At 33.8% G+C, this 18,070-nt stretch overlaps 1 protein-coding gene across 2 annotated transcripts in view; it reads left to right on the plus strand.

Moving 5' to 3' along the window:
* LOC105149623 (Tie-like receptor tyrosine kinase) overlaps nt 1-18,070 on the plus strand; it is a 187,241-nt gene that overhangs the window by 55,371 nt on the left and 113,800 nt on the right. The window lies entirely within an intron of this gene.

Genomic DNA, 18,070 nt, shown 5'->3' on the forward strand with positions numbered 1-18,070 from the left:
GACGATTTCTTTTCTGCGACACCGCGGGAATACGCGCGTACTTTCGTGCGATCGCCGCGGTCTTATGAATATAATGTCGTCACGATTCCACGCTTGATTGTGAAACCGCTAGCGGTGCAATGCTGTACGTACTAAACAATGGCCGCATCGTGCCGTTCTTGGCTATCATTCGCGTGCTTGCGCGTGCCGGACGAAGAAATAAATCCATATACCTGTCTTTGAGAAACGTCCGATCGACAGCTAGTTCAATTCTCGATCGACCAATAAAGTGATTAAGCTGTATCGACTTTTTTTGTAAGTCGGAAAGTCTAGTTTCTTCATAATAGCGCTAATAAGGCGTGACTACGTGTCTCGAGAGAAAGTCGCAGAAGAATTATGATTGTCAGTAGTTTACACGCATTGAAACTTTATCGACATTCATATCTTTATCAGTAAAGAATCTAAATATCCTGTTTTTGTGTTAAATTTTTAACGTGTTTGAATATTAATTTAACATAAATTGTTATTTGATTTTTTTTTTGTTAAATTGACATTCAATATTTCTTAGTGTTAATATAACGCAATTTATATGTAAGTGAATAACGAACAGTTAAAAATATATTTTAACGCATAAATTTTAACAGAGAGATAGGTAAATGAATAAATTTATTAATTTGACATACTAAAAGTTAATTTTATTGAAACGTGTTAATTTAACATGTTATAAATGTTAATTTTTTATTGAAAAAAATATGCATTTACAATTTGTTAACAAATTTATTTATCACTTACATTTTTTCGTGTTAATTTTTGACGTAATATTTATGTTACTTCCTAATACGTTACCTTACGTTATATTAGAGTGGGTCACGTGAAAATATTTTTAACATGGATTTTCTAACTATATATCTGAAATTTTTCGAGTTTTTAAAATAATGATAACGTCAGGGGGAATTTGCATTTTAAGCATTATATTTGAGGTCCGGAACGTCGACGCGCCTTTGAGTAACATTGCTTTATGCAACATGACACGCGTTGCGCTTGCAAAGTATTGCGAATCCGACGTCTGGTAACGTGGTCGGGTACAATGGCAGGAAGACGGCTGAGAGAGCATTTTGCGGCTCTGTGTTGTGTGTCGAGATAAAGAGGAGGAGGAGGTGGTGGAAGAGGAGAAGAAGGAGGAGACAGGCGAGGCAAACGAACGAAACCATCTCTTCGGCTATCGGACGAAGAGCTGCCCTCGTCCTACTCCTCCTACGATAAATCCCGCGAATGCATCTCTCGCGGTTGATGCAGCGAGCCACACGACGCGGTTGGGCTCTGTTATTTGTCTACAGGCTGCAGAATTGCGCACCATAAAATTATCGGCGAACGGGGCGTGCGTGCGTGCGCCGTGCCGACGAGGAACGTGACCGTGAACGGCAGGAACAGCCGAACACAACGAGGTGCCTTTTCTTGCACGCGCGATCGGATCACTCGTTAACCCCCGCGTATACCGTGGAAATAATTAAACTCGTGAGTGGCATAAAAATCTCGCGGCGCGCCGTTAAATCGATTGAGAAATCCGTGACTGAAGGTATGCCGCGAATATAAAACGTTTCTCTCCTTTGCTCGGAGACTAAACTATATTTTGTTTTAGAATTATATTGGCTAGGATTTTATTTTACATAATTCTGATCTTCTTTTTTTTATTTAATCATCTTTATTTATACGTATATAATCGAAAGGTTTCCCACAAAAATTAAATGGGTCTTTAAAAATATTTTCTAAAATATCTGTGCGTTATTACATCAAATTGTTTTCTATCAGTAGCGTCACATCGTGAACAATTTGTTCCGGCAAGAATTGCAAACACACACAAATACAAGAGTTTAATATTTGCAAAGAATGTTTTTGTTGAGAGCAATTTATAAATTTTGTAAATGAAAAGAGTTGTTATACTTATTTATATTATAAATAATACTCTTTATTTTTTGAATAATTAGATAAAATCTGGTTTTAGAAATTGCAATTATTATCTATGTTCTTTACGAGTTTATATATGTAATATATGTAATATAATCCGGGTAAATGACTCCTCGACATATCGAGAACTTAGCCGAGCTCATTGATAGTCGAACTATGTTCTCGTGACAGCGCAAACTTGATAGCGCGTTGAAACTTTCACATAATTCTATCGTTAACCGAGAGAAAAGTGATTATCGATGTCATACATGGAGTTTTCTTTCTAAATTGCTGATTAGATTATATGCCATAAAAAGAATGCCGACAAAAGAATCTGCCTTGGTTCTTAACACTTTTTTTTTATCGTATTGGAATCGTTAACAGGAATACCGGTTGCGTAATGAGGCTCATTATCACGACGCAGGCTTTGGAAGTCGAGTTAGTTTAGCGCTTGTTTATTAGAGGATCGTTAATAAATGAATCCGCACAGCGAGGATGCCTCATCGCAGACCGCGCGAATTATCGCGAATGAAAATACGTTTTCTCTTGGAAGTATGTGGCACGAGGACGTTCTTTATGACTGCCTCTTGTCACCAGCGTGCGGCTTGGCGTGGTACGGCGCATGATTCGCATTACGATGCGTGTCGTCCGAGTGGGTTAAATATGTACGCGCCTCGTATGGCGTTTCAAGGAACCCTGATTCACTTCATTAAACTGGCCTCCAGATCTAAATCGGCGATCGCGGATTTTCCTGATCGTCAACGTGATTTTTTTCAGCTTATTAACGCGCCGGAAATAAGTACACACAGAAAGAACGAGATATTTGCTGATGTAAAATTTTAGCTGGATATAGATCTGAAAATATTTTTTGTTACATCTTTAAAATAATTATGTAGGAGACACTCAAGCATGATGAGTAATGTAAAAAGTTTTACGTTTGAAATGTCCAAATCAGATATAAACGTTTTAATTTTTACTATTTATTTTTCTAACATTTTTCATAATTTTAATTCTCCGTCATTCAAATTTTTCTCTTTCTGTGTAGAGAAATAATTTGGCAGAAATTGAACCGAGAAGAAAGAAGTAGATATTTTTACATGAATATTGCCGTGCAATTTGAAATCAGACTTTTGTAATTACATAAACTATATGATATATCATATAGTTATATATGATATCATAAATTCTAATATGACAAATTTTATTTCCATCCGTAGATTCCGTTATAATGAGTTTTCACTGTAATATCTCTCCAAGTATTATTCGTGGTCGGGAGCCGTGCCGACATCCTAAAATCAATATGCATAAATCACCATTATTGAACAGCATCCGCTTTTCAGCTGTCATCGTGCACTTTATGGACAACGTCCATATTGAATAATGCAACGTAAACGTCTGCATTTATGCACTGTAAACGGACGCGCGCCATCGATTGCACTTATCAGAATAACCTGCAACAACAAGCATTTATATGTAAAAGAAGGATTTTGCTGAATATTAAAAAAATTAATTAAATATAAATGTAAAAAAAAATCTAATTTTGTTTGAATTAAAATAATTATGTACACAGTTAGAAAATTTGCAGTATTAATCAACGCTCAATTGTTCATCTACATAATTATTTTGATGATTGAACAAAATTATTTTCAGAACAAAATTTTTCAATGCTTCAGTAAAACCGTTCTTTTCGCACGCAATTTATCTGCCGTTTCCGGACATAAAGATAATTATATGTGGGTGCGCAATCTTCATGAGAATAAACTTTCGCAAGTTTCGTGTTTTCCTTTGAATATTCGGGAGGAGGAGACGATCCGCGACGACACGGTCAGCCTACTTTCATAAGCAGAAAGCGCATCGTGGCACGTGCATCTTTAGCCTTTGCTCGTTTTGGTTCAAGAGATCACGAAGCCCTTGGTGTGTACGCTAATTGATCAGGCCCAAGCGCAATTCCAAGCTGCGATGCCCTTAGGGCCCCTACGGATTCGATAATGAAGATGCGCTAGCACGACCCTTCCTAGAAGTGCAATGATGCACTCTTCTCTACCTTTCTTCCTACGTTCACCTTTTCTTTTTTTTTCTTCTGGTCATTCCTATGCATCAGGGTACATTTAACGGCCTCTTAAATGTATTGTATCTGGCTCTGCTGAACTACTATTCGTTCGAAGATGTATCTCGCTTCTATCCGCGGGTGTCTATAAATTTGGTTAATAGAGCGGCTTCGTCTTCTCGCCCTGAGCGAGAATTACAAAGTCGAACGTGCGGCACCGGAAATCTATGATCTATGGTCATGAAGAAAATAATTACGTTCTTATTCGATATCTTCCCTGCTTTAAATTTGATCCGCATTTACAGATTTGCGGCGTGAAATTATCGCTAGTGGCGCTGTTTGTGTTATCTTTTAATTATTATCGCCATTATTGATGTTATTAAACAATTGAGAAAAAAATTCATATATTATATAAAATATTACGGTAGTAATTTAATATACAATAATTTTGTATTTAATTTTCTCTGTTATATACAATATTATTTTACAATATGTATAAGATACAATTAAATACCATATTACTGTAACTATTCGACTATTATAATCTTGCATTTTATATTATTGCATTTTTAAATAATATATATATATATATAAAATAAAATTAAACGCGATACTATTGTATACTTATATCGTGTATTTCCCTCCATTTATGTATCATTTTGCAATTATTTTATAAGTGAAAATTTAACGAGCGAATATGTGCATCAGAGTTTGCGCGCTCGAAAATATTAGTGATGTAGATTGAAAAATGAATACAATTTCGTTGAGGGTGAAAATCGAACAGGAAAGTATAAACGTCTTGTTTAAAAAATTCGCCGTAATAAATCATACAGCTGAAATGAAAGATGCGAATGGTGTTCGGTATAGTACATCACATCTTCATCGGCCTCGTTTGCGCAGCTTATGTTCCTCTCATAATTCTCAGTGGCCAGTTAGTTGCGATCATAGGTGCCCTTTGAGGGGGTCGATTCCATGAAAAAACGGTTATAAAACCAAGGCTCCTTGCAGTGCGAGATACGAAAAAAAAGATCGCGCGAGGTCGTAACACGTCGGGATTTATTTCGCGAACGAAACGTTAACGTCCGTATCTAGATAAAGTATGCTGAAAGAAGTGGACAACGGTATGCTAGAACTTCTAATATACAAGGTGTGCGATATACATTCGTGCAGAATCTTGTACCCATGTAGTGATTTGCAGATGGATTCATTTTTACTGAATATTAGCTTATTTTTATATTTTACTTATCCTTTGTAATCCAACGTTTATTAGTGTACACGGAAATGGTTTTGCTAAAGTATCTAAAAATTTAGTTAGATACAAATCTGAAAATAATTTTATTAGACCATCAAAATATGTAGGACGCACAAGCTGGTTACTGGGCTGTCAGTACTTTTTACAGTGTTGTTTATTAGACTTGAACGCTCTACATAATTATTTTTATAGTCCAATAAAATTATTTATGAGTCTGTCCTACACAGCATACTTCATCCGAGGGATATTCTGGGAATGTTCTTAGGACATAAAACATCCTGTAGACATCTTTAGAACGTTTCTTAAAAATATGTGCTGTATACTGAAAAAAAATTTACTAAATCTAATATACAAATATTTAAATAATATTAGCTAAACATTTTTTTTATAATTAATAAATATTTAATAAAAAAATAATGGTTAAATTAATAGTTGTTGAATAAATATATATGTTTATATTTATTTAGTTACTACTATTTAAATAAATATTTATTAAAATTTATTACATTTTTTCAATGTATGAGATGTTCAGCTAAATATTTTAGCTAGATATTTTAGCAAAAACATTTCTTTGTACAGGAAAATAAAAAGAACCTCAGAACCAATTAAAAGTATTCAGATAGACGACTGGAATAATTATGAGACGGTGGTGGAGCAATCGTGAGGCAATATAGCACTAAGTAGAATATGAAAGATTTTTAAATTCGAATCACATTCGGTTCTTTTTTTAGAAGCATTAATAATACTTCTTGCCGAGTTTATTTGTATTCTATGACGGAATATAGTCTATCAAGAAATATAGCGAGTCATCGGATTTTTATTCCGACTTTCCCGTTATATCTTAAATTTTACATTATTATTTAATATAATAATTAGCTTAAGTACTAAATTACTTAATGACACGAAATTATATTGACAGCAACAATAAATTTAGAATGAGTGCTCTTACAATCACATTCGTCTTAAAGAGATCGAAAACAGAGAGATTGTCCTCTTTAAGACGAATCCTCCTACATCATCATAGTAATCTTTCAGGAGATGAATAAGCGTGTACACAAGCGCAATAGGGTAGTTTTTAACAAGTCGTATTTATCATCACACCTGTCGTCCCGGTGTTACAAGCTTTCATTCGAAACTTGATCGTGTGTCGAAAAGACGAACGATGCCCACACCGGACATCGTTCATTGTAAAATCGATTACTTTTAGCCCTCGTAGAGGTTCGATTCTTACAAATGGCAACACACAATGAGAATATTTCGACGTCTCCCGCGGTTCTTCACTAAGCCATACCAAGCGAGCCCTTTTAACGTTGTTAGACGTCAGCTTGCGATGAATAAATGTCGGTGCTTTGTCATGGCCAAAACGAGAAGCGACGGCTCCTCTCGTCAACATTAGCGCGTGCATGAGAACGCGCGAGTTGACGCAACGTTAATTCAGACGTGACAATCCGTCCTTCTTTCTATTATCCGTGGAGCACGAAAGCATTGTGTAATAGAGAAGATGTACAAAAATGGTAGAAAAAGAAGTAACCTTGCTTTAGAGAACAAACGTGACTGGCTCGACCATCACGTTCAAATGTGAAGCGCAAACAAATCCTACGTTTCTTAGAGCCGATCTTACAATACGATTGTAATTATTATGAACACATCTAGCACTCAAATATGCGTATAATATCATTAATTTGTACACATTTAGATAATATTAATGAGAAAAAAAGTTTAATATGTCAAATCTAGGATTTTCAATTATATAAATATATAATTTAGAAAAATTATTTAATATGCGCAATATCTGATTATATATATAAATTATTGTTTTTAGATTTTGCTTGAATCGCGCGCGTGAAAAGAGTTATTTTTTTTTAGAGAATTATTTTTTTTAATAATAAATTTCTCGCTGTTTTGTTATAACTTTGCGTTTGCTTTAATTTTCAACATCAAGTTGAGCGTGTCAATTTTATTTAAAATATTTTATTTAAAATAGTATTTTTATGGGAAAATAAAAATCCAGTGATTTAAACGATTACTCGAAGAAAACAAATGTTTAGTGTTGATACAGACGAGCGAAGGACAGTGAGAGTCAATGAAATTTTAGTCACGTACTTCCTTAGTCTTCGACCAGCTTTTTTATTAGTCTAACTCACTTTAAATGTCTACTTACTGTCAGGTTAATCAGCATTGTTTTTGTATGTGCACAGCCTTATATATGTGTATTTAAAAACTTTCTTTACCAATGCATTTAGTGTTTTATATAAGAGCTAACATATAAGGAAATCCCTAAGTCGCACATGCAATGTTTGATGAGCATATTTTAACTTTCTCTCCGCCGTGAAGATTTTCGTCACGTTAGTCAGCACAAAAAACAATTGCAATCATGTTTATTAAATATTAAAATGCACACATGACTCATCGTGATAAAGAATTACAGTTATTAATTTAAAAAGTGGTATAGAAATTAGGTATAGAAATTATTTTTAAATTATCGATCTTCTAATATGAAAGTTTTTCTTACAAAATCGTTTTTTCAAAAAAAGATTTCCAAGATTTTTTTGTTATTGGATTAAGTTATTCGGATTAAGTAAAAAGATTATATTGACTTTGATTATTTATAATTTTGTTAAAAATCATTATATCACAATTTAAAGAACAGATTCTCAAAGTTGAAACTTTGCTCTATCGAATGATATAATTGTCGAATTTTTTGACGAACATACATGACATTAATAAAATAGCGTTATGAACTTTTCTTCTGATTTAATACATTAATTCTACACATAAAACTTATATAATTACGAGATCATCTTTATAATTGTCATCATTATATTTTTCTCTGAATGCATCTAACTAAAATATAGTCACTCAAAATGTCGGTCATTCGACTTATTTCCTTTTCTCTACTACGGATGCGTATCCGCTTTCGGATTATCTCTCGCTTTCGCTTCACTTTCATCTTCCGAAACGTTAGCGGAACTGGCGGAAGATTGCTCACATTTGCCAGAAATAAAATTACAAGCTATATCTTGAAAGCTATCATTAATTGAAACTTTACTCGGAATTAGACTTTGTCAATCCTTTCACTGTCATTCTATCAAAAGAGATAAAGAAACACAGAATTTCCTCATTGAAGATTCGTCTTGTGCGTTTACTTCTTTCGACGCATTTAAAGGACTGCGATATGCTGTCACGGAAGGATCCGCGAAAGGGCAAAACGTGTTTCTGGGACCGGGTTACCCACATAAGGATTCGAGACTGCCTACTTATTCCGATTGCATGCATCGTGCAGTCCGTTGCTCTCCGATGCCACGACGACGCCATGGCAGCTCGTCCGCTCTCTCGTTCGCCGCCCACAAACACGCAAATGAAGATATCCTCCGTGTTTACACACGCTGGCCAGCCGGTGGAGGCCAACGTCTCGTAAGTGTGTCGCTGGCTTTACGGCGAGCTGAAAAACGGTCGGCTTATCCTCGTCCGGCCTTGCCTCTCGCCACCTAGTTGTATCCGAGGGTTCGTCAACCCCATTACATTCTCGTCGTATCGGCTTTTCATCGTTGTCACGTCACGGAATCGCGATAAAGTGTTGTGCGCGGAGAACCGAAGGATAAAACGTCAGGAGATCGCGTGCACCGTTGTAGTTTTTGATGGGGATCCTCGATACGTCGCATTGCTACGTGTCTAGTGTTTAATGAACTGCGATAGGCAAGAAGAAACACGAGGATGCTTGCGAAGCGTATCGATTCTGCTGCGCGTGAATTGGATTGACAATTCACGCGCAGATACTTATTGTTTTAAAGATATATATAATTATACGCACACACATATATATATGTATATATATATATATATATATATATATACACATATAGTTAAATAAATGTGTGTATAAAAAATTATAAAATTATGTAATTATAAATATAAATTATATTTTAAAGGACAATTATGTTTATATAACAAAGATATAAGATTTAATATATTTTACGATGAAAAAACGGTTGAAGTATCTAAAAATTTAACTGTCATATACATATCCTAAAATAATATTGTTTTAGACTGTTAAAATAATTACTAATTATAGATTGCTTAATTAGTTGCTGAAATATCAAATTTTGGCAGTATTGCTCATCATGCTTCAGTTTCTTACATAATTCTTTTGATAGTTATTTTCTGCTACAGTATATGTACATAAATTTTAATACTTTAATAAAATTGTTCTTTCAGTGTAAAAAATTTTTTAAACTTTTTTATATAAATATGACTGTCTTTTGTAAATATAATTTACATACATAATTTTATAATTTCTCACACGTCTCTCTCGCACATTTATGTTTAATTAGATATATCTCTAAAACACAAAAAGTGTATGCTCGATAAATTACTTGTTTATACATTATCAAGTACATTTTTTGCTTTATTTTAAGTGCTGAATTAAAATAGTTGAATAATAATCAAAGTTTCACTGCTCTCATTCTGTCGGGTTTAGATCAGTAAGTGACTCGAGTAAAATGAAACTGTGTCATGAATGTGGTTGACTCGTGCTGCAGAATAAGAGCATGCGCTCAATGATCTCGTTCGTGTCTATACAGATATACGCACTCGTGCCGGTAGATTAGTAACATACTTATCACGTCCGACTTGCGCGAATTTTTTGTCGGCTGATAACTTCGCGTTAAGTCACAAGATTCACTGCAGACTTGACCTCCTTATGGATAAACTTTGTAACTAATAGTCCTCGTTAGAACGGCGTAAAAAGTTTAAACAAGAGCGCGGCATCATTAAACGTGTCAGTTGGAGACTCACAAGGCATAACAAATTAGCGTGGAATCGTAATCGTCCGTAACGATGACTTAATTCACTAGGCTCGCGGCGACAGATGACCCGACATTGACCCGACAGATAAAGATAACTAGCGTATTAATCTGTGCTGAAATGATATATTTGTGCGCAGAAAAAGAAAATACAAAAATATGACATATAAAATGATATATAAAAATCAGTTTCAGACAATTGTATTTTATTGAGATATATTGATCATCTTTTTTATTACCGCACATCTATTTACTCGATAGTTTTGATTTTTCTCGTTGAATTTGATGGCTCATTGAAATTGTATTTGCACCTCGTATGTATCAAGTGTTTGTTTCAACAGAGTATATTTTCTGATTCGAAAAGAGGCATGGCTGGAACAATGGACATGAAGATGATACCGGTCGTCATAAACGCCAGTATTTTGACAGGCTTAGATGCTCGTAAAACGCCAACGTGTTTATGTGATGGTTTAAAAAGCTACAGGTAGAGAGATTCATATTTCGCTTGTAAACGTAGTAATGGCCATTCTATGGAATTGCTGATCTATGTTTCTGCGGCAATCCTAAAATAGTTATCATAGTATTGTTAATAGCTATTAGCCAATCAGCCATGCAACTGCGTACAGCTAAATTATAATTGCAAGAGATACTCGCGAATACAATCTAAAATTTTATTTCTTTGTGTAAAAGAAATACGAGATGTGTATGTATGTATAATGTACGTATACACACATGCACTGATATATATTTATACATAGGAAAAAGTGAGACTAAGGCTTTTGTAAATATAATATAGCTTCTCTTAATATTTCCGCTATTAATAAATTTTAATAATTATTTATGGAATCATTTAGTAATCTGCCATTAAACTAATTGAGACTAATACACAATAGCCGGCATTTATTATAACACATTTTTACTTTCAAGCATTTCGATTGGGTTTTATCAATAAGAAATGTGTATTTTTTGTCATACATATTTATTGTAAGACTAATCTTGTTATATTTTTTTACAATATATTTGAAACTATCCTGCGATGACTATTGCTTTTTATCGTATTATACAGACATCGTTGTATAAGTCGACGACTTAGCTCGCCAGAATATATACGTTTACGACGATCGATAACATCTTTGTGTCTATTGTTCTAACCACGTCTCTGATTACTTTTTTTTTACATACCTACATGAAATACGACGTTGATCATCAGATGCAGATACTATCGTATGATGATCCCTCTGGCTACAGCTCGAGGCGAAAATGTTTCCTGGAAACTTAGGTCGAACATCTATTGAATTCTCGAATGAATCAGCAGGAGTTATTCCAATCAATCCTAAAGATGAATGTTCCTCGTTTCTTCGATAATTTTTTTCACAACTTATTTTTATTTATTCAAATATTTTTTATTGCTTCAAAGCAACAAATATTTAAAATATAATTCGATTAAATCTTTTTTCTAAGAGAGAATCTCTTCTCAGGATTCACCATGATATGATATTATGAGTATCATATGTTAATAGCGTATCCGTTGCACAGATCATTTCGGATCCCGACATCTATTAATTCTATGTGTGACATGCTTAGCTTTTGTCTTTCTGTCTACGCTGTTTTAAGTTCTTTCTGAAGAAAATTTATGTGTGGTCGTTTCCTGTCTAGAGAGTGCTAGACCGTTCGTAGATTCGCATCGCGTTCGGCTGGTATCTCAAAAAGAGGCAGCCGAAGTAGGAGCTAATTTACGAGGCAAAACCCTGGAAAAGGATATGTATTTTTCGTATCACCGTCTCCCTTGTCTCGTTCACGTTTTATGCCGTCGTATTTAACAAACACACTACGATTTTGCACAATATCCGATCTAACACATATTCGCGACAACGCGAAACTTTCGTCGTTTATTATCCTGGCGCAAAGTGGCGAATTAATTTGCCAAGAATTTGTTCGCCGGCATTTCCGTAACTAAATACTTTATAGGCGTACATTCATCTTTCTGCTGTAGGCTTGGAGGATAAGGATTTATGCTGTCGTGAGAAGAAAGTAGAGGAATGGAATAAAGTATGAATTATGATAGTCGCTTGTTTAATATAGGTACATTTTTGATTATTCTTACATATAAAGCACTTTTTTATTTATAGAATAAATATCCATTTTTACATTCAGACATTATATTTCTTTATATTTATAAATGTGTATTATATTTTTATATAATACACATTAATAATTTATTTCAATAATTTATTTATTAAATTTCATTAAAATAATTAAACCATAAATGTTAATTAAAAATTAATTAAATATTATACTTATATATTTAATACGTTACATTTATAATTTATTTCATTAAATTTTATTTATCTAAATAACTAAAACTGAAAAATTTTTATTGAAAATTACATAATTAATTATATAATTGAAATTACAAGAATCCTATTTTTTAAATGAATGTAACAGATCAATCAATTGTTCTGCAATATGTAAAACACATTCTGGATCCGCTCACGACGCTCTTTTTTCACTTCTTTCCGCCAGCGGTATTTATGGCGTACGTTAAATGTGTATCGCGAACATAACGAGCTCCAGCAATCGTCGATCATCTGCTCTCGATCGATCTGTTTACCAATGTTCTCGCATTTTGTATCCTGTCGCGAGAAGAAAGTGGAGGCGTTTTACGACACGTAGTGACTACGGTCGCACGAAATACGCCAGTACGATCCTCGTTCCTCAAAGTGTCGTCGCCATGAAATTAACATACAGAGTCTTCGAATTCGCATAGATGTGTGTATATTCCTTAACGATCCTGAGCATTACATGATTCTTGCTATTAACTCGCGTTACAGGACTTCTGACTGAAATATTATCTCAAGTAGTATTCTTAATATCTTCGACAAATTAGATATTTTTAAATAGCGAAAAATTTCAATAGTAATTGTACATATATATTTTTTTTAACCTTTCATTTAATCATAATTAACAATGTAGATTCTAACATGGAAAGAACAAATTTGTTGAAGTATTTAAAAATTTTGATAGATACAAATTTGAAAATAATTCTGTCACACCATCAAAATAATTATGTAGAACGCTCGAGCTAGTTGTCAGAATGTCAAAATTTTTGCACCATTACTCGTCGTATTTGAGTTTTCGACATAATTATATCAGTTCAACGAAATTATTTTCAGATCTGTATCTCTACTTAAAGTTTTACTTCAGCAAAATGATTCTTTCTGTGAAATGTACGTTTTCTCGATGTGACCTATTCGGTACGGCCGACGATATTTCGCGTATGAAAACTAGATAATCGTGATTGATTCGTGGAGGAGAAAAAGCGCAAAAGTTTCTTAGTGCCTCGTCGACCGGAGTCCCACGATGAGATCGGCCGCATTTCACGCACACGTATACGCACTATTCAAGCGAATCTTTGCCCGCACGTTCTCGCTATTATGTTATGCAACTGGCGGAACGCGGAGCCTTGAGAAACAGGCTGAGATAGAGGAGGACGCAGATGCAAATTATGGTCGGGAGGATGTGGTCTAATGGGAAAATGTTTTCTGTGTTGCAGGTAAGGACTCTCGCTCTCGTCTCTCGCTATCGCCACGTTGATTCCCTACGACGACGATGCGCCCGAAGGTACGAGCGCAATCGAAGCGCATCGGTATCGTGTTCAACTCTTTGCAGTAAGATTTATGCTCGGCCAAAAGTCACAGTGCATCTTACATTCATTGCAGATATTAGAAGTAGCTAGAAAAATCTTGCGAAGTATACCTCTAAAAAGTAGTTATTTAGTTGCATAAAACACTGCATGAAATTAAATTGCAAGCAACAAAGTTACATATTTTTTTACAATTTGTTGATTTGAAAAAAGATTTGATGCGATTATGAAGTAATTTTAGAGAAATTAGGTAGAAACGTAATTAGATAGAATTTTATATTAAAAAGACTTAGATAATGTTTTATGATAATATTAATTTCGTATTTAGAAAATGAAATCGTATAACCAGATTAGGAAAACAATACGAAAAATTTAATATAATATTTAGAGAGATTATAATTTTTAGGATATATTATATAAACTACGAAAAAAATTATACAGCAAACTTTGAAAAGATTTGTGAAATCGATTCCAATTTTAATTCTTTTTCATGCAGATTTCGTATTTAAAACACAAATCCTCAAAAAGATGCTTCAAATTTAGAGGTAAATTTTTCTTGCTTATTGAAATTCTTGCCATTTTTGATCTCGTAAACTCGAGGCTCATTTAATTGCCGACATACGTATCGATTATGCGCAATGTCGATGTTAATGAGTGCGTTAGTTTGCGAACAGGGATTGTGACATCAATTACGACCTTGCCCTAATGATCAACGATACACGTCGCTACGCACATTCGATGTCAGTTTTCAATAAACACGCACTTGTAATCTTATCCTCGTACGTGTTATCGCAATTAGGTTACAAGCAAAGACGTGGCCAAAGACGGAGTTAACGATTCTTGAGTAGATATGCTTTAGTTAGTTGAGACGTCGAGTTTATTGATATTTATCTAATATTATACTGAAAAAAGTTTAATAATAATCAAGCCTAGAAAGATGATAATTATTGAATATATTGATGAAATAATTTCAATCAATATTCGATTAATATAAAAAAATTAGTATTATTGGATCAATTAATTGAAAAATAAAATTATTTATGGTTATATTATAAAAATATTTTATATTAAATTAAATATTTATATTAAACAAATATTTTAATTGGAATTATTTTACTCATCATTTGGTAGCTATTACCAGATTGTTTTTTAGCGTGATTAATCAAATTCCTATTCTATTATTAGACGTAGTCTAATCACAATTTCAATCTGTAGTCTAGTGTGGGTTTAAAATTTACGATATAAAATACATATGCAGAACACGAGCTAATAATAACATTACATCGATATTATAATTTCCTGTTCAATATAAATGTTATGTACAACATAACATGTATTATATTACATTTATATTGTTGAGTGGAAAATTATAATATTGATGTATAATATAAGTTATTTATGTTCTATAGGTAGTATAATATATCAAAATCTGAAAGAACACTGAGAAAAATTTCTGATTGAAAATGAATGAACCAAAATTCTGGTTATCTCAACTAAAATTTAATAGATTCAGTCAAATTCTGGTTTATCCATTTTCAACCAGAATTCCAATTATTTTTCTTTTAATATTACATTTTAAATGATGCTTATCTAAAAAAAAAAAAAAACAAAGATAAAATTGATACTAGGAAAATCTGGACGACAAATATTTATTAATAAATTAATATTAATATTCGCAAATAGTGTTTTATCGTGGGCATCACTACTCCAATATCGAACAAATCAAGAAAGAGAAAATAGGCAGGAGACAGAAAGTCAATCGAGGTTTACGTAGATCGGTTATTGAGTATCGACATAGAAAGTAACATAACCGTAGCGTAACGCAGTCCCAGGTGGCGATAATTATGTCGTTTCCAAACTAGTCGCATGCCTACACCGCGACTGGAATGCCGCGACGCCTCTGGCGAACGAGGCCAGGATTGCTCTCGATTACTGCGCGCTGTTTTCAGCTCTCTCTACTCCAGTCCTACTCTAGTTCTCTTTATCGAGCGTATTGAGTTGCAAGGTTGCTGGCCATTGAATGACAACATGACTATCTTTTTCTTCGTCACTTCGAAAATGGTCGTATATATCGAAGAAGATGCGGTTCGAGATACAGAAAATCAATTTAATACTGATTAATTTGATACTGAAAGGTAGTGATTAATTACTTAATAAGCTGAACAACATTCTTTCATACTTTCCAATATTAAATTTCTAAGTGAAACCAAGATATGTGACGAGTTATAAATCGATATATATTTTATATTATTTATTATCTAGATAATAATAAGTATCTTATCAGATAAGCATATTTACAGTGTAGAGATATGTTGAAAGAGAAAACATTTTTTTTTAATTTTCAATATATTATTTTACATAAGTAAAATAGTTTTTAAGTAAAATACTTTCTAATACTTTTTAAAATTTTCTATGTACCTATTCATCATGGATTTGGTTGAAACGATATGATCAAATTTTGTCTGTCAAAATGGATTCGTGTAAGAGGTTACTCATTGCAATTTTATTTTGCGATAAAATCTTCAATTTGTGCAGATTTTATGTATAGATATACATCTAATATCTCATAATATTTATATTCTTTAGTTTCTTTTATATAGTATTTATGCGTCCACATATAGGTGGTACAAACTGATAATAATCTATATTGCGTTATAAGTAATTTATAGTAAGTAATGGTTTAGAAAAATCCGCGAAGAGCACGACATTAAAAAGCAGCGTATAATCAGGAGAGACGTTTTGTGAAATCGTGCGTACGCACGCCACACGCACTCTCGACATAGCGATTAAAAGATAGTTCGATATGTGGGCAAATGGTATGCGTGGGAGTCATGAAAAATTACGCGGTGTCTTGCAGCGTGGCCGCGTAGTCGCCGCGGAAAGTTTAATGGAAAAGTCGGGAGATGCGTATGCAGATAGCGGCTTATTTATTAAACTTTACGAGATTGCACGCGCCCGTTTTTCCCGGCACCGACTCGGAGAAGATGAAATGTGGCCGATGGCAAAACGCATTTCACACCGTGCGTGTGGAAGCACCGTCGCATGCGTATGTATTAAATGCGTATGTATTCGTATATATTAAACCCGTTTTGTATAATTCAAAACTTAAAGATGTATTACATTAAAGAGGTATTATACGTATTTTTTAACTAAATAAAAAAATCATGAAAGAATTACAGATTTTTTAAATATTGTAAGTAATACGAAAAGTTCAGCGATTTTGAAATTTATGTGCGTGTATGTGTGTGTGTGTGTGTGTGTGTGTGTGTGTGTGTGTGTGTGTGTGTGTGTGTTGATTAAATTATTTCAATAACTCTTAAAAGAAGTCAAGTTTTATGATTAATTTTAAAAAATGAGCTACGGATGAAACAAATCCCGTTTGATATTAACGAAAAATTGACACGAAGATTATTGATTAAATAATTACTTGATTAAATCGAACTTGTTACGTGTATCTAACTCGTGATTCTACGTGTGTAAAATAGGATTTTTTCAATTTCATAAAAGTAACTTATTTGTTACAACAATATTCATAAAACAAAGTTTCCAGAAAATGAATTTTAACGTTTTGAATTATTAAAATTTTGTTATATGAATTTTGAAATGCAATTGATATTAGTAATACTAACTTAGTATTAATTGTAAAGAAATGAAATCATGTTCTTTTACAATATGTTTTTTTTTAAATATCCGTTTTCTCTGTCTCTTTCTCTCTCCCTTTCTCTTTTTTTCTCCCTTTCTTTAATTAACTAAAAAAATTACAATTTTTCACGTTGTAGCAAATGAGCAAATGATACATAAAAAAGACATATAAAAGTAAAATATAAATCATTCATTACTCACATACGCGGTACATAAAATTCTGAATAGCGTGTTGTCGCGAATTACGGGTCGTGCGAAGCACGACTTTACGCATTGCGTATATGCGGCTAAGCCGCCGCACACGCATGTACCCGCGACCGATTGCATTATGTAACGAGATCCGTATATGCTCACCTGCTGGCCCGTGCTTTACGAGACGCGTTAGTCACGCGTTATTCCTATTAACTGTACACGTCGACGTAACAACAATACCGCAACGCGTCGCATACCGCAGCGAGACGTTGCGGCTCTTGGAATCGTTTATGCGATTGCGATTATATTGTCGTGGAAGATGAACGCACAAGGACCGTGCACGCACGCCAGATGAGAATATTCCGTCGTTTAATAGCGTCGCCGTATACAATTTTCACGGGAGATCGATGGAAATCTTAATAGCGCTTCTCGCATTGACATTCCTATTAATTATTCAATATGTTAATGTTGGTGCCTGTTCCGTACGATTGTAAGAATCGGGTACACGCGATTGCAATTGATATACAGCGTATAAGATGAAAAGCGCGCTGCTCGGGACGACAAGGTGA

This window comes from Acromyrmex echinatior, chromosome 12, assembly GCF_024713525.1.
Source record: "Acromyrmex echinatior isolate Ae372 chromosome 12, ASM2471352v2, whole genome shotgun sequence".
In the NCBI taxonomy this organism is placed as follows: domain Eukaryota; kingdom Metazoa; phylum Arthropoda; class Insecta; order Hymenoptera; family Formicidae; genus Acromyrmex; species Acromyrmex echinatior.